Genomic DNA, 16,900 nt, shown 5'->3' on the forward strand with positions numbered 1-16,900 from the left:
TTTTAGAAGACTGCTGCGCGGTGTGGGATCCTTACCAGGTAGGACTGACGGAGTACATCGAAAAAGTTCCAAGAAAGGCAGCACGTTTTGTATTATCGCGAAACAGGAGAGAGAGTGTCACAGAAATGATACAGGATTTGGGCTGGAAATCATTAAAAGAAAGGCGTTTTTCGTTGCGACGGAATCTTATCACGAAATTCCAATCACCAACTTTTTCCTCCGATTGCGAAAATATTTTGTTGACACCGACCTACATAGGGCGGAACGATCACCACGATAAAATAAGGGAAATCAGAGCTCGTACGGAAAGATATAGGTGTTCATTCTTTCCGCGCGCTGTACGAGATTGGAATAATAGAGAATTGTGAAGGTGGTTCGATGAACCCTCTGCCAGGCACTTAAATGTGATTTGCAGAGCATCCATGTAGATGTAGATGCAGATGTAGATAATTACATCAAACAGTTCATCATCATAAAGAAGCATGACTGCTGCCACGTATAAGGACTGACTTCGTACGATCACGATCGTGAACGTTGTATTACAAACCACCGATCTGTAAGCTACAATACAGGTGTCTTAGTATGTGGAAGTTCATCCTGTCGGAATAATTATTTTAGTTCTACTTTTTCCAGTAGTGAATCCCACGTAGCTTCTGAGACGGCAAAAGCGAAGCCCAGAAAGGCTGATTCTCCATCGCCACAAACGATCAGAAATTGTCCTTGACCTAGACACGATCTTCTACTGTAGTCCAGAGGTGCAGATGCAGATCGATGACGAGTTCTTTCGATAGAAGAAAAGTCAAGACATATCCTTCGATAGAGGTGCGTTGATGGTACTCACACAAGCCGCGCGGAGTGGCTGTGCGGTTTAAGGCGCCTTTCACGGACCGCGCGTACTCTCCCGCCGGAGGTTCGAGTCCTCCCTCGGGCGTCGGATGTAAGTCACACCACTTCTGCGTCGCAGTGACCACGAGGACGTGATAATACGACCAGAACACTAGGATCCACTAGCGCCGGCGTACAAAAGATAGTTGATCATGTCCATATGACTATTATTTTCAAGTCACATATTATTTATTTCAAATTAACTACTGAAGTGTGCGCTGTGAAGATGCGGATCTCCATCTCTTACAAGACAAACCTAGAGCATTGATTTTGGGTGTTCACCACTTTGTCACCACTTTCTTTCTACATGATGATTTACACTAGGACATTTTACCATAAGATATTAAAGAGTGGAATTTTCAAAGTATGTTAAGATATACGTTTGTTCACTTCGAACAATGTCTCAAAGACCAAAAGCTAACGATCTCAACTGTTCGAGAAAAATCAGTATCATGGTTCTTCCGTATCAAATTTTCATCAATGGACTCATGAAAATTTGACACATTCACTGAATCTTGTTCGTGTATATTACACTTTATTTTAGCTTTTTTCCCTCTCTTTATCTCTAAAGGGATTAAGTACCTTATGTAAGTCAACTGCAAAGAAATTAACTTTAGATTTTTATGTGGAAGGTCATTGACATCTGAAGAAACGAGACAGGAAACATAACTCAACATTATAAGGCCAGTTTAGAGATTCCTGTAACACCTCCGTATTTATCCCGACCTGTGGTGATCGAATAGCAGCCCAATATTTATTATTAACATGACCGTGAACCTAATGGGGCTGGTAATCGGAATTGACTGCTACGGAAGTTGTTACTTTCCAGTTCGTTCTGCTCAATACTATAATACTGAATGTCTGGTAATGAGGAACACCAACACAGTTTTACTAATTACGAACTTATATTCTTCTCAAAACACAAAAAAGGAGATAGCCACTGCCATCGTCATACACATCTAATTACGGCTAATCTCAGCACAAGCTTTCTTCATTTTCCATTATCGTCACACGCTAACCCATCACTGCATCCAACACCGCAATCCAAGGTTAGGCCGGCGCGGTAGACGCGAAACAAAATATCGGCACTAGTAACGTCACTGATCACTTTCGTAGTGATACTTCTTCACTTTCCCGGTATTAATCTATTATTTAGGGGTCTAACCACGGCGATGGCGACACCCTTCTCCGTTAAAGCCCTGTATTTCAACAATGGCCTTCACACACACACTACTCCCGCCAACCACACTGGCGCAACTCAACACTCGATCTTGCAACACGTCACAATCGATTGTTCGTCCTATCGACCTGTGCCGAGTGCAAAGTTATAGTAAGGGCCTACGGACCCCTTACATTCCTCACGCCACAAAAATTTTCTTTCTCTCTTGTACTGTTCTGAATAAGCCATCGTCATCCAATGCATACTTTTCGTCAAGTAGTTGTTTGGAAATTCATCGGTTCGAGAAACTGAAATTTTTGTAAGCAATATCATTGTCTACGTAAAGTGACGCTTTGGATTAACTAGTGATATTTTGTTATTTATGACTTTTAAGATTTCTGAATAGAGTTATACAGGGCGTTCTTAGTTCGTGAATCATTCTGGAATCCAGACCGTGATCTACGACATATTAGGTCTACAATTTTGCTTCCGCCGTTTTGCAATAGACGGCAGTAGCGGCAAGTGGGGTTCAGGTGGTTGGTCATAGGTGTAATCCAATAAGCTTAGGCATCTGTAAACATAACGCGATAAAAATATTAGTCGATTTGTGATTGCATCATAAGGTTATTCTCGATTAAGTACGTCAGCTTACGCACCCTTTTCTCGCCGTTTGCGGGAAGTTTTAATTTTCTGCTTTAACACGAAGAAATCTGCGGCTGTGGCTCTTAAAATGCTGGGTAAGACCAATGGAAGTGGAAGAACGTGCAGAGAATGTTTTCACCGCCTTAAGAAAATCTTCGAATGTGTGTGAAATCTTATGGGACTTAACTGTTAAGGTCATCAGTCCCTAAGCTTATACACTACTTAACCTAAATTATCCTAAGGACAAACACACACGCCCATACCCGTGGGAGGACTAGAACCTCCGCCGGGACCAGCCGCACAGTCCATGACTGCAGCGCCCTAGACCGCTCGGCTAATCCCGCGCGGCAACGCCTTAAGAACGGTGATTTTGATGTCGAAGACCGGTATGGCGGTGGAAGACAGAACGTTTTCGTAGCTACTGAAACAGACGAAAACAGTCACAGGACATCATTATCGAAAGCAATTGATGTGTTCGAGCCCAGCACTGAAACACAAACGGCCACAATACAGCAACAGACACGTAAAGGTAATTTTGCAGCAGGTCAGTACTCGACCCCATGTCGCAAAACCCGTCAAAATATACATGGAAAAGTTGAAATGGGAAGTACTATCCCTCCCGCCGTATTCTCCATACGTTGCTCGCTCTGATTGTCATCTTTTTTCGATCAGTGGCATACAGTCTGGCTGACCAGATCGTATGAACAACTGCAAAATTGAATCGATTCATGGATCCTCACAACAGGCGTCCAGTTCTTGCGCCACGGGATTCGTAAGCTATCCGAAAGATGCGAGAATGTAGTGGCCAGCAATGGGCAATGCTATGAATCATAATTTTTTTGTAAGTTTTCCACACTAAAGCCACGAACTTCGAGAAAAAACGGCGGAAGCAAAGTTGTAGACCTAGTACTTCAATGCTGTACTACAACTGAGTGCCTGCTAGTGCAAGAGAGAACTGCCAGTCACGAAGAAAAGATGAAATATTACAGTAACTGACGGGGATGCAAAGCATTTTCTTCAGGCAGATACAACAGCGTACGCAAGTCTACATTAAAGAGGAATCCTTGCTTACTATCAGTGTGAGAACACTATTATTGTGAAACTTCTGAAACTGTGTGCCGGACCGAGACTCGAACTCGGGACCTTTGCAAAGGTCCCTCGCTCTAGTCTCGGTCCGGCACACGATTTTAATCTGCCACACACAGTTTTAATCTGCCAGGAAGTTTCATATCAGCGCACTCTCCGCTGCAGAATGAAAATCTCATCGTGGATACTATTATTGTGAATTAAAATAATGATAATGGCACAAGTAAGAGAAACGGAGGTTTCTTTTGAACTTACTACGATGTGGACCGTCTCAAGCTTACATTTGCAAAGGAGTATGGAGTCACTTCAGCTCTCCCTCCAATATTTAGCAACTGTTGAGCTACGCTTGATCACAGTTTAGCAGCTAGATTAAACAGTTAACTTAGATACATTCATCGCGCTACAACTTCGTCTTTCTAGTACGGGAGCTAAATCCATATTTTAGCCAATTGACGTAAAATACCAACACTACGAACAACGATGCTGCTGCGCAAAACTTTGTAATCGCTGCTGGGTCGTAAGTATCCACCTGAGCATCTGTTAGGACATTCGAGTTATGAGGCTCGCTGTCACAAGTATAGGCCAGTGGTAAAATATCTGACGGGAATGTTAATATCTAATAACTTCCTGGCAGGAGGAATGGGGAGGAGGCTTTAGTAGTTACTGAAGAGCGTGTATTTTACTCGCAACCACTATGGGTAAAGTATGACCTGTCATGTGTACGAAACTCACGAAAGCAACTCGTTCCCGACTTCTGGAAGTTTATGGTGGATTAGGACATATTGAGAAGACATGAATGCAATCCCAATTTTTATTTTTCGCTGTGTTGCGTATTTCCTTTTGAAACACAGTGCTGCTTAATGATCGTTTACAATAATTATAACATTTTACTTCCTGTACATCGTCTGCCATACTTCTCCCCCAACACTTGTTAATCTGGAAACCACAGGTGTACCTTCTGATTCTTCTAAGATTTTACCATATTTTTTTCGCTCGTACGTTTTAGTTCCTTTTAATCACGTATGTTGTCTGCCCATTCAATTTTTAAGATTATTGAAGGGTACCGCAACAGAAAAGATTTCAGTTTCTTCTTCTCCAGATATATGTTCATCCACATATTCGAAATAAACCTTAATTTCTTCCAGTTCGTATCAATATTTGATACTAGTATATTTTGCGGAATTACGCTTTCCTCGTCTCCGTCAGTTTTCCTGACTTCACCCATCCTATTTTCCCATCACAGCCTAATGCAGGACGATATCTTCTTTTTCTCTTGTACTCCCAGCAATCTCCCACTGGGTGCACCTCATGGTTGTTGAACTACAATTTTGGGTATACGAAAAATCGCACAAATCTAAGGGCTGTCAATTCGACTAAATATCTAGGAATTACAATTACGAGGAACTTAAATTGGGTAGACCACATAGATAATATTGTGGGGAAGGCGAAACAAAGACTGTGCATTGTTGGCAGAACACTTGGAAGATGCGACAAACCCACTAAAGAGACAGCCTACATTACACTTGTTCGTCCTCTGCTGGAATATTGCTCCGCGGTGTGGGATCCTTACCAGGTAGCATTGACGGAGAACATCGAAAAAGTGGAAAGAAGGGCAGCTCGTTTCGTGTTATCGCGCAATAGGGGTGAGAGTGTCACTGATATTATACGCGAGAAGGGGTGGCAGTCACTGGAACAAAGGCGGTTTTCTTTGCGGCGAGATCTATTTACAGAATTTCAATCACCAACTTTCTCTTCCGAATGCGAAAATATTTTGATGACACCCATCTACGTAGGGAGAAATGCTCATAATAATAAAATAAGACAAATCAAAGCTCGAAAGGAAAGATTTAGGTGTTTCTTCATCCCACGCGCCATTCGAGAGTGGAATGGTAGAGAAGTAGTATGAAGATGGTTCGATAAACCGTCTGCCAGGCACTTCAGTGTGAGTTGCAGAGTAACAATGTAGATGTAGATGAACTAGCTTGTGCTTTCAGCAAAAACTGCCACATTGAAGGAACACATCGAATACATCATAATTACTTTATTAGTCTGTAAGGAGCCACCAGTGACCAAGTGTCTCTTTTACTAAAATACCAAGAACAATGCCTAAACACCGAGCGAGGCGGTGCAATGGTTAGCACAATGGACTCGCATTCGGGAGGACGACAATTCAAACCCGTGTCCAGCCATCCTGATTTAGGTTTTCTGTGATTTCCCTATTCGCTTCAGGCAAATATCACGATGGCATCCTTTTTACGAAAACTTTGATCAAGCCTTAGAAATTACATTAATAGAAACTATAAAAAATTACATGAAGCGAAATGTAGTGTGAGGAGGGCTTTGCGAGAGGCGTTCACTGAATTCGAAAGTAAAGTTCTATGTACTGACTTGGCAGAAAATCCTAAGAAATTTTGGTCTTATGTCAAAGTGGTAGGTGGATCAAAACAAAATATCCAGACACTCTGTGACCAAAATGGTACTGAAACAGAAGGTGACAGACAAAGGCCGAAATAGTAAATGTCTTTTTCCAAAGCTGTTTCACAGAGGAAGACTGCTCTGTAGTTCCTTTTCTAGATAGTCGCACAGATGACAAAATGGTAGATATCGAAATAGATGACAGAGGGATAGAAAAACAATTAAAATCGCTCAAAAGAGGAAAGGTCGCTGGACCTGATGAGATACCAGTTTGATTTTACACAGCGGTGTACCGTAGGTCTCTAGAAGAGCGTATCATTCCAAAAGATTGGAAAAGGGCACAGGTCATCCCCATTTTCAACAAGGGACGTCGAACAGATGTGCAGAACTATAGACCTATATCTCTAACGTCGATCAGTTGTAGAATTTTGGAAAACGTATTATGTCGAGTATAATGACTTTTCTGGAGACTAGAAATCTACTCTGCAGACAATAGTGTGAAACCCAGCTCGCGCTATTCGTCCATGACTCAGAGGGCCATAGACTCGGGTTCCCAGGTACATGCATGTTTCTTGACTTCCGCAAGGCATTTGATACAGTTCCCCAAGTCGTTTAATGAACAAAGTAAGAGCATATGGACTGTCAGACCAATTATGTGATTGGATTGAACAGTTCCTAAATAACAGAACGCAGCATGTCATTCTCAATGGAGAGAAGTCTTCCGAAGTAAGAGTGATTTCAGGGGTGTCGCAGGGGAGTGTCATAGGACCGTTGCTATTCACAATATATATAAATGACCTTGTGGGTAACATCGGAAGTTCACTGAGGCTTTTTGCGGATGATGCTGTAGTATATCGAGAGGTTGTAACAATGGAAAATTGTACTGAAATGCAGGAGGATCTGCAGCGAATTGACGCATGGTGCAGGGAATGGCAATTGAATCTCAATGTAGACAAGTGTAATGTGCTGCGAATACATAGAAAGAAAGATCCTTTATCATTTAGCTACAATATAGCAGGGAAGCAACTGGAAGCAGTTAACTCCATAAATTATCTGGGTGTAGGCATTAGGAGTGATTTAAAATGGAATGACCATATAAAATTAATTGTCGGTAAAGCAGATGCCAGACTGAGATTCATTGGAAGAATCCTAAGGCAATGCAGTGCGAAAACAAAGGAAGTAGGTTACAGTACACTTGATCGCCCACTGCTTGAATACTGCTCACCGGTGTGGGATCCGTACCAGATAAGGTTGATAGAAGAGATAGAGAAGATCCATCGGAGAGCAGCGCGCTTCGTTAGAGGTTCATTTAGTAATCGCAAAAGCGTTACGGAAATGACAGATAAACTCCAGTGGAAGACTCTGCAAGAGAGACGCTCAGTAGCTCGGTACGGGCTTTTGTTGAAGTTTCGAGAACAGACCTTCACTGAGTAGTCAAGCAGTATATTGCTCCCTCCTATGCATATCTCGCGAAGAGACCATGAGGATAAATTCAAAGAGATCAGAGTCCACACAGAGGCATACCCTCTTTCCACGAACAATACGAGACTGGAATAGAAGGGAGAACCGATAGAGGTACTCAAGGTACCCTCCGCCACATACCGTCTGGTGGCTTGCGGAGTATGGATGTAGATGTAGATGTAGATGGTTCCTCTGAAGGGCAAGGTCGACTTTCTTCCCCATCCTTCCCTAATCCGATGAGACTGATGACCTCGCTGTTTGGTCCTCTCCCCCAAATCAACCAAGTCAACCAATCAATGCTAAACAAACTCAGACAACTTTGTCTGTGGAGTTCGATTTCACTGTGAGTTGTTGACGTCCAATGACACATTACAATTACCTTCGTAGCACAAGAACGTTTAAGATAAGTTAGTTTGGCCTACATGATTTGGGAAACAAAAGTTTCATAACTTTTTTGATTACATCACGTCAACTGTGGTTTAAGCTTCAACTCAAGACATGACAGATAAAAATTAAGAAAGAGACATTAAAGGTGAAGAGAATTCCGTCCCTCACATCTCGACATATTTGTTCCTGCAGACACGCTGTTTGTCTTTCATTAGTTGCTCACCCAAATGTCATCTGTATCTTCTCAAAAGCTACACTTCACAATCTAAGGTTTTGCGCTCCTGTGCTACAATAAAAAGTAATTGTACACACCTACTTGCGACTGCATAGATTCCAATGTTAACTTCTGTAACATTCCGGTTTGTTGGCGACATTCAGCCAGAACTGCGCTGCCAGGGGAGAGGTTGGTTGGACGGAATTTAGACGTCGGCAATTCGTAACATTAAAGAACGTGAGTTATACCCCAGACACTAGAAAAGGATGTAGCCGGAGATTGGAGTACACGTTGGAGGCAACATCTTTTGGTAGCGGTGGCAGCTCTGCAATCGCCGCCTCTGCAACCAGGCAATGTTGTACGACACCTGCCCGGAGGGCTCTCCTTTCCGCCAGGCGGGCGGCTGGTGTGTTCCGTGAGGTAACCCCCAGCTATCAGTTCTCTGATTCACAACCGCCGCACCTCTTTTATCTGATGGTTGCAGCCCTGCGGCGCCACTTTGTTTGCCGTTCTGCGCTCCGAATAACAGGACGGGTAGTTAATGTTAGGGAATACGTTGCGATCACCTCTGGCCCTTTATCCTCGAAAATCACTGGCCTGTTAAGAGCGACCAATTACACTAATACCGACATTGTTCTGCAGAACAGCAGGGCGAGGCGACCAAATGGAAATCATTGTCTTGTGCCTCATTTGTAGAGGAAGGAGGCAGATACTGTGTATTTGCAGACGACACGTTGTCTTTTAGACAACTGGAAAGAGTAATTGTCAGTTAAATTTTGTGAATGCATTATTTTTCGGTTATCAACATTCTGGCGGTGTCTGAACATGAAGCTGACCTCCGCTGTTATTGAAGAGTCGTAATAAGCTTTAAATAAGAGCGCTGTACATATTAAGTAATATTAACAGAATCTTCCGTCGGTTCTTGGTAGAGCAACATTATAATAAATGAAAAGCACCAGTTTGGTTTTGTTCTACAACATTACTTTTATTGTTAACCGGTTTTCAGCTTACAAAGCCATCTTCAGACATTGTCTGAAAATGTCTGAAGATGGCCTTGTAAGCCGAAAACCGGTTAACAATAAAAGTAATATTGCAGAACAAAAGCAAACTGGTGCTTTTCATTATTATTAAGTAATACATTATACATTACTTAGCCAATACAGAGCAAGAATGTGATAAGTACGTAACAAAAGGAAATAATGATCCTCTGTCATTCTATAACACACTTTTGTATGAAAAAATTTTTTCCTACAAAATTTTACATCGGAACTCCGAGATTTCCGCCATTAAAATAACGGTTGTTATCGGCCCAAATTCACAGTTATGTAAAAAGTTTGCCGTGTAACCAGAGCCACAGTAGATATGTTTAGAAATTTTTTTTTTGCATTTGTTGTTGTTGTGAAAAAGCAAGTTTCTATCAAATATGACGTGTCGATAGCAAAGAAGATCATGTTCTGAGCTGTATGGCATCTTTACTGACGCTTTCATTCCTTACAGTTTTTCACTGTCGTGAATGCCGGTAACTGAAATGGAAAATGTCGTTGCATTTTATAAGGTAATATTCCTTACGTTAAAAATTTATTTTATCAAATTCATTTGTCAGACTTATTGTGACGCACAAGGAAGTGGTAGGGCTGGATTCAGTGGTGCGCGATAATTTTAAAATCTTTATGTGACAGCACAGCCGAGATTTTATATTACAACAAGTCTTACAAAAAGTTACAAGTGCAGTGTGTTACTACAACTGGCTGAATGATAACAGTTATACAGGAACAGACTAATGCCCGCTCAATGAAGGTAAAATGCAAGGATCATTACATTAAAATACAAAATCAGGTAAAAATCCCCGACGATACTAACCATAATATCAAAAACTAATGACATAATAAAATTATACTGGGGCAGCCAACGGAATGAGAGCAATTTAAAAACACGTACCAGATTCAAAATGAATTGACTGCATAGGGGCCAGAGCACTTACTACAACAGTGAAAAAATATAGCCTGTATCAAGTTTGCTGTGAAAAATCATGCCCACAGTCTCTGACAAACAACATAGTGCCAATAAATCAGAAATATAACAAGGTTTAAGAAATCTCGTTAAAATTCAAGATTACAACGGGATGAGAAAACGTTTCCATATAAATTTCGCAATAGTTTTAGGACTTTTACTAAAAACCGGGTTACGGGCACAACATCAAAAAAATATGCAAGGTTCACAACTCACTGATTGGAAAAGGGACCAGAGCGGCCGTCCAACACTAGATTGAAGACACTAAAATATGATGAGGGTTTGCTTTGCTTAGACGTGCTTACACCACCAGCCAAAAGGTGCAGTGGCTCACAACCTTCAGTAGTAATTAACAGCTCACCAGGGACCAGCAATGGTTGTGCCTGTGAAGCAGGAATCATGGATGGACTGGCCAAGATGGATTAACCGAACATAATTTACTATGACATTTTATTAACGAAATTACTGTACATTATATAACTATACTGAACTGAGTTCAATTCTTTTTCTAACAATGACAAGTATTAAAGAGAAAAAAAACAGCCAGGCAGTAGGTTAAGTTAACACTGTAAAACAAATCCATACAAGGATCAGGAACAAGATAACTTTTTCCTGTTGATCGGAGCCATCTTTACCTTCAGGACAAGGCCGTAGGTCAAAGTGAAAACATAAAATCGGACACCCATCGAACATCAAACAACAAAATCTTAAGACTATAACAGCAAGGCAATAAAAGTGGACAATATAACTTAGTAAAGCTGCACTTAATAGTGCGTCCAAAAGCGGTCATTCAACGGCCAACTCACGTCGACGATGCCGCACCGTCCGGTACAACCAACGGACCACACCCGCGCAACGGATCTCCCGGCGTGGGACAACGGACAGCTGAACTAGGGCCCACACACAAACACCGAGCCAGAACAGCCAGAAATGAAATTACAGTTGAACTCCATAACATACACACATCAACAGTTAATAACCAAGTGAGACACCGTAACCTGCATATACACTATGTGATCAAAAGTATCCGGACACCCAAAAGACATACGTTTTTCATATTAGGTGCATTGTGCGGCCACCTGCTGCCAGGTACTCCGTATCAGCGACCTCAGTAGACACTAGACATCGTCAGAGAGCAGAATGGGGCGCCCCGCGGAACTCACAGACTTCGAACGAGGTCAGGTTATTGGGTGTCACTTGCGTCATACGTCTGTACGCGAGATTTCCACACTCCTAGATATCCCTAGGTCCACTGTTTCCGAAGTGGTAGTGAAATGGAAATGTGAAGGGACACATACAGCAAGAAAGCGTATAGAGTGACCTCGTCTGTTGACTGATAGAGACCGCCAACAGTTGAACAGGGTCGTAATGTGTAATAGGCAGACATCTATCCAGACCATCGCACAGGAATTCCAAACTGCATCAGGATCCACTGCAAGTACTATGACAGTTAGGCAGGAGGTGAGAAAACTTGGATTTCATGGTCAAGCAGCTGCTCATAAGCCACACATCACGCGGGTAAATGCCAAACGACGTCTCGCTTGGTGTAAGGAGCATAAACATTGGACGATTGAACAGTGGAAAAAACGTCGTGTGGAGTGACGAATCACGGTACACAATGTGGCGATTCGATGGCAGGATTTGGGTATGGCGAATTCCCATTGAACATCGACTGTCAGTGTGAGTAGTGCCAACAGTAAAATTCGGAGGCGGTGGTGTGACGGTGTGGTCGTGTTTTTCGTGGAGGGGGCTTCCACCCCATGTTGTTTTGCGTGGCACTATCACAGCGCAGACCTACAATGATTTTTTAAGCACCTTCTTGCTTACCACTGTTGAAGAGCAATTCGGCGATGGTGATTTCATTTTTCAACACGATCGAGCACCTGTTCATAATCACACGGCCTGTGCCGGAGTGATTGCACGACAATGACATCCCTGTAATGGCCTGGCCTACATAGAATTCTGACCTGAATCCTAGAGAACACTTATGGGATGTTTTGGAACGCCGACTTCGTGCCAGGTCTCTCCAGCCGTCATCCATACCTCTTCTCAGCGCAGCACTCGTGAAGAATGGGCTGTCATTCCCCAAGAAACCTTCTAGCACCTGATTAAAAGTATGCCTGGGAGAGTGGAAGCTGTCATCAAGGGTAAGGGTGGGCCAACGCTATATTGAATTCCAGCATTATCGATGGAGGGCGTCACGAACTTGTAAGTCATTTTCAGCCGGGTGTCTGGATACTTTTGATCACATTGTGTACGTAAGGGGTAACCTGCAAGAATTTACTAGCAATAAAGCAGCCTGCAAATATATACTTACTTATATGCGTAGGTCTTCTCAAATAAGTAGAAAATTGAACTGCTATGCTTATAAGTAAATGATAACTTTGTTACATTTATTTTAAAACTATCAGTGACAATAACAATAAATATGTTCATGTAACTTCTAGACAGGTAAGACAGTTTAAAGCTCCTTGGAATAAGTGAGAGAAAACAACCGTATGACTCAGTGATTAAAACAAATTTGTGGTCACAGCTCAATTAAAATGAGACTAGCCTGTAATATAAAGAACTCTACTTAAGTAAGACAGTGTGCAGACTACGCTTTGATAACCGACAACAACTTGGAAGTCAGACTTTACAAAAGTGACTTAGCATTAACACTGAGAAGGTGAGCCAATACTGGATCACCAAAGTGTCAAGCCTGACGCAAAACAGATAACTGGCGAGCGTAATTGCTAATTGATTTCAGGGGACTGATGACCTTAGAAGTTAAGTCCCATAGTGCTCAGAGCCATTTGAGCCAAGCCAAATGATTTCAAACAGTTACAACTGCCAAAGATGGCCGTCAGCAGCAATGCAACACAAGCGAGGTGTTGTAGCCGGAAACGCTGGGTCCATATTTACTATCAAATACAGTCTTGATCACAATTTATTTATTACGGTGACCGGTTTCGACCACTACTGTGGTCATCTTCAGACCAATGAGTAAGAACCTTACTTCCTACTCCTTCTTACTCATTGGTTCTTACTCATTGATCTGAAGATGACCACAGTAGTGCTCGAAACCGGTCACCGTAATAGGTAAATTGTGATCAAGACTGTTTTTGATAGTAAATATTTGTAACACATTGATCACTGTTCACTCCCACCATGTATTCAAAAGTAACTGGGTCCATGTGCCCGAACTACAGCTTTACGTCCGCGGCTGATAGCAGAAGACCGCTTCGGGTTGAGTTAGCAGTCCCCGCCGAGGTGTAGAGAACTGCCCGTCTACCGGCATAAGGCGGCCAACTAACACCACACAGTCGCAACTCGGTCAGGAAAGCCAGCAAGTCTCCACATGCGGCACTCAACACTCTTTATACACTCGCTGCCACAAACACACTCACTGCACACGGTCCAAACGCTCGATCCTTACCTCGCCGATTTCAAAACCAAAACCAGCCAACGAGGTAAGACCGTAAAGATAGGACAACTCCAAATTATCGAAATATGAAACGACCGCGACATACGAGCCGCACCGGCTGGATTATGATTATCGTTTCTTCCTACGTAGATAGGCGTAAACAAAATATTTTCTCATTCGGAGGAGAAAGTTAGTGACTGAAATTTCGTGTGGAGATCACGCCGCAATGACAACGCCTTTGTTTTAATGATCCTATATCATGCCCGTGACACTCTCTCCCTTATTTTTCGATAATGCAAAGTGTGCTGCTCTTCTTCGTACTTTCTCGATGTACTCCGTTAATTCTATCTGTAAGGATCTCACACTGCGCAGCAGTTCTCTAAAAGAGGACGGACAACCGTAGCGTAGACAGCCTCTTCAGTAGATCTGTTACATCTTCTAAGTGTTCTGCCAATAAATCGCAGTCTTTGGTTTGCTTTCTCCACACTATTTTCTGATTGTTCTTTCCAATATAAGCTGTCCGTAATAGTAATTCCTACATATTTAGTTGAATTTACGGCCTTTAGATTTGATTGGTTCAGAGTATAATCGAGGTTTAACGGATTTCTTTTAGCACTCATGTGGATGACCTTACACTTTTCATTGTTTAGGGTCAACTGCCAATTTTCACATCATACAGATATCTTTTAAAAATCGTTTTGCAATTTGTTTTGATCTTCTGATGACTTTATTACACGATAAACAACAGAATTATCTGGAAAGAACCTGTACGGTTGCTCTGATTGTCTCGTAAACCGTTTATGTAGATGAGGAACAGCAGAGGGCCTATGACAATACCTTGGAAAACACCAGAAATCACATCTGTTTTACTCGAGGACTTTCCGTCAGTTACTGGGAACTGTGACCCCTCTGACAGGAAATCACGAACTGAGACGATATTCGATAAGAATGCAATTTGATTACACGCCTCTTGTGAGGTACAGAATCAAAAGCCTTCCGGAAATAGAAAAATACTGAATCAATTTGAAATACCGTGTCAATAGCAATGAAGCTTCGTGTGAGTAAAGGGCTAGTTCTGTTTCACGAGTTAGATGTTGAAACACGTATGTAACGTAGCAGCGATGGTGAGGCACGTTAAAATCTTTGACCAGAGAGCCTATTATCGTGGTTAGTATGCGCTTGACCGCGCGAGTGTTGCGAGCAGTACAGTAGTAGTCGTCATGTAGAGCAGTACGCTAGTAGCAGTAGGCCAGTGCAGTCTGTCGATAGCAGTAGCTCAGTTCAGTTGCGTGCAGTATGTCGGTAATAGCAGTCGAGTGGAGTTGTGTGAGTGAGGAGTCGGCGAGCGTCGACATGGCATTCTGGTCAAGATGCTGAATGAGGTATATTGTTAATTAAGGTAATCATCAGATAATGTAAAGTTTATTTATTGTAATTAATTTCCAACAAGTGCCCCAATAATAATTTTTATTTCAAAGCAATTTTTACAAAAAAAAAAAATTATTTAATTGAACTAACGATTTCGTTCCACTTCCCTTAAAGAAAAGTTTCAGTTAAATTTCAAAAAAAAAATATATATATATATATTATTTGCAATGCAGTTCCTCCAAGCCGTGCGCAACAATAAGAGCAGAGATTTGACAAGCAGTTTCAATGAGGTAAGAAATTAATTCTGATTTTTACACAAGGGCCAAAGACCGATATTTCGGTTTAATTGAATTTTCATTGTCACTGAAGTTTCATTAGCACTGAATTGTTTTTCATCATTTTCGTGACAGCTTATACTTTCAGTCAGATTGCGATTCTCATTTTTATTGTCATTAAATTTCATTGCGGGAGGTTACACTTGGCTCCCATTTATTATTATATTTTTTATTTAAATATTTCTGTGGGGACGATATTGCTTCTTGGGTCCATTTCTATTGAATGTTGTCATTTTAAATTTTTGTGGGGAGGTTACACTTGGCGACACCTAGTCCAGGATCGTATTTCGTTGAGAATCTTTTGAAAAACAGTCAGATATCTGCTCTTATTTGCTTAGATATAATTGGCGCTGTTGCCTACACCCACTAGCTCATCTCAGGCTAGCAACATTAACACAAAACAAAACGCAAACACAGCTGTGGCCAACAACAACAAAGCACACAAAGCCACAGCAGTGCCCACACAACACAAGACTGGTTTCCCCCCGGTTGTTATACAAAACTACGGGAACCTTAGTGCCCTTAACACTGCATTCGCGGAGAGGCACATAAACAGCACATTACATGCAAAGTACTCGGGGGATAGGGCCTCACTGTACGTTGCCACAGACAAAGAATATAAAGATCTTCAGACCTTCCTCAAAGATCGGAAGATTGAACATTACACGTACAGAACGCTGGACGAGAGAACCCAGCAGTACGTGATCAAGGGAGTGGACCCCAGCACCCCCAACGAGACAGTACATGCGGCCCTTTGTTATCTGGGATTCGACTGCAAAAGTGCCTCCCGGATGACAGGGTTCCGTACACACCCACCGTTACCACACTACATGGTTGAGTTCGCCGACACGGCTGATTCCCGCGCCATCCTGCGGATAAAGAGCTTTCTGCGGATGGACGTACGTGTAGAACACTATGAACCACCCAACGTCCCCCAACAATGCAACAGCTGCCAGCGGTTCGGCCACTCGGCCCTCCGCTGCGGCCTGGCAGCTCGCTGCCGCGGATGCGCTGGCAATCACAGATCCAACACTTGCACACAAATACAACCAAACCAGCGACGCTGTGCCAACTGCGGTGGGCCCCATGCGGCAAACTTCAGACAGTGCAACTCATACAAACAGGCGCTGAAGCGAAAGCAAGACATAAGTAGGGTACTGTACGACATACCACGTCCAAGGCCAGCGCCGAACCCAGTAAGGAACGGCGTAACGTTTGCCACGGTTGCACGCCCTGGCGGGACGGCACAGGCTGCGGAACCTCAGCGCCCTACACACACACGTGAAACAACCGCTGCAACAGCCACACAACAACCACAGGCAACACCTGAAACCCAGCAAGCATCGGTACCAACACCTATGCCCCCAAACAACACGACCCCACTCCCGGAAATCACGCGCTGCGAAGAAACGCATCGTATACAAGAAAACACACCCACACAAGAACCCCCCGAACCCCAAGCCCAGAGGAGGAATAGACGCACACGCAAACACAGGGCGGGGAACACGAAACCACCACAACAGGCCACACAG

This window comes from Schistocerca americana, chromosome 2 (assembly GCF_021461395.2).
Source record: "Schistocerca americana isolate TAMUIC-IGC-003095 chromosome 2, iqSchAmer2.1, whole genome shotgun sequence".
Classification (NCBI taxonomy): domain Eukaryota; kingdom Metazoa; phylum Arthropoda; class Insecta; order Orthoptera; family Acrididae; genus Schistocerca; species Schistocerca americana.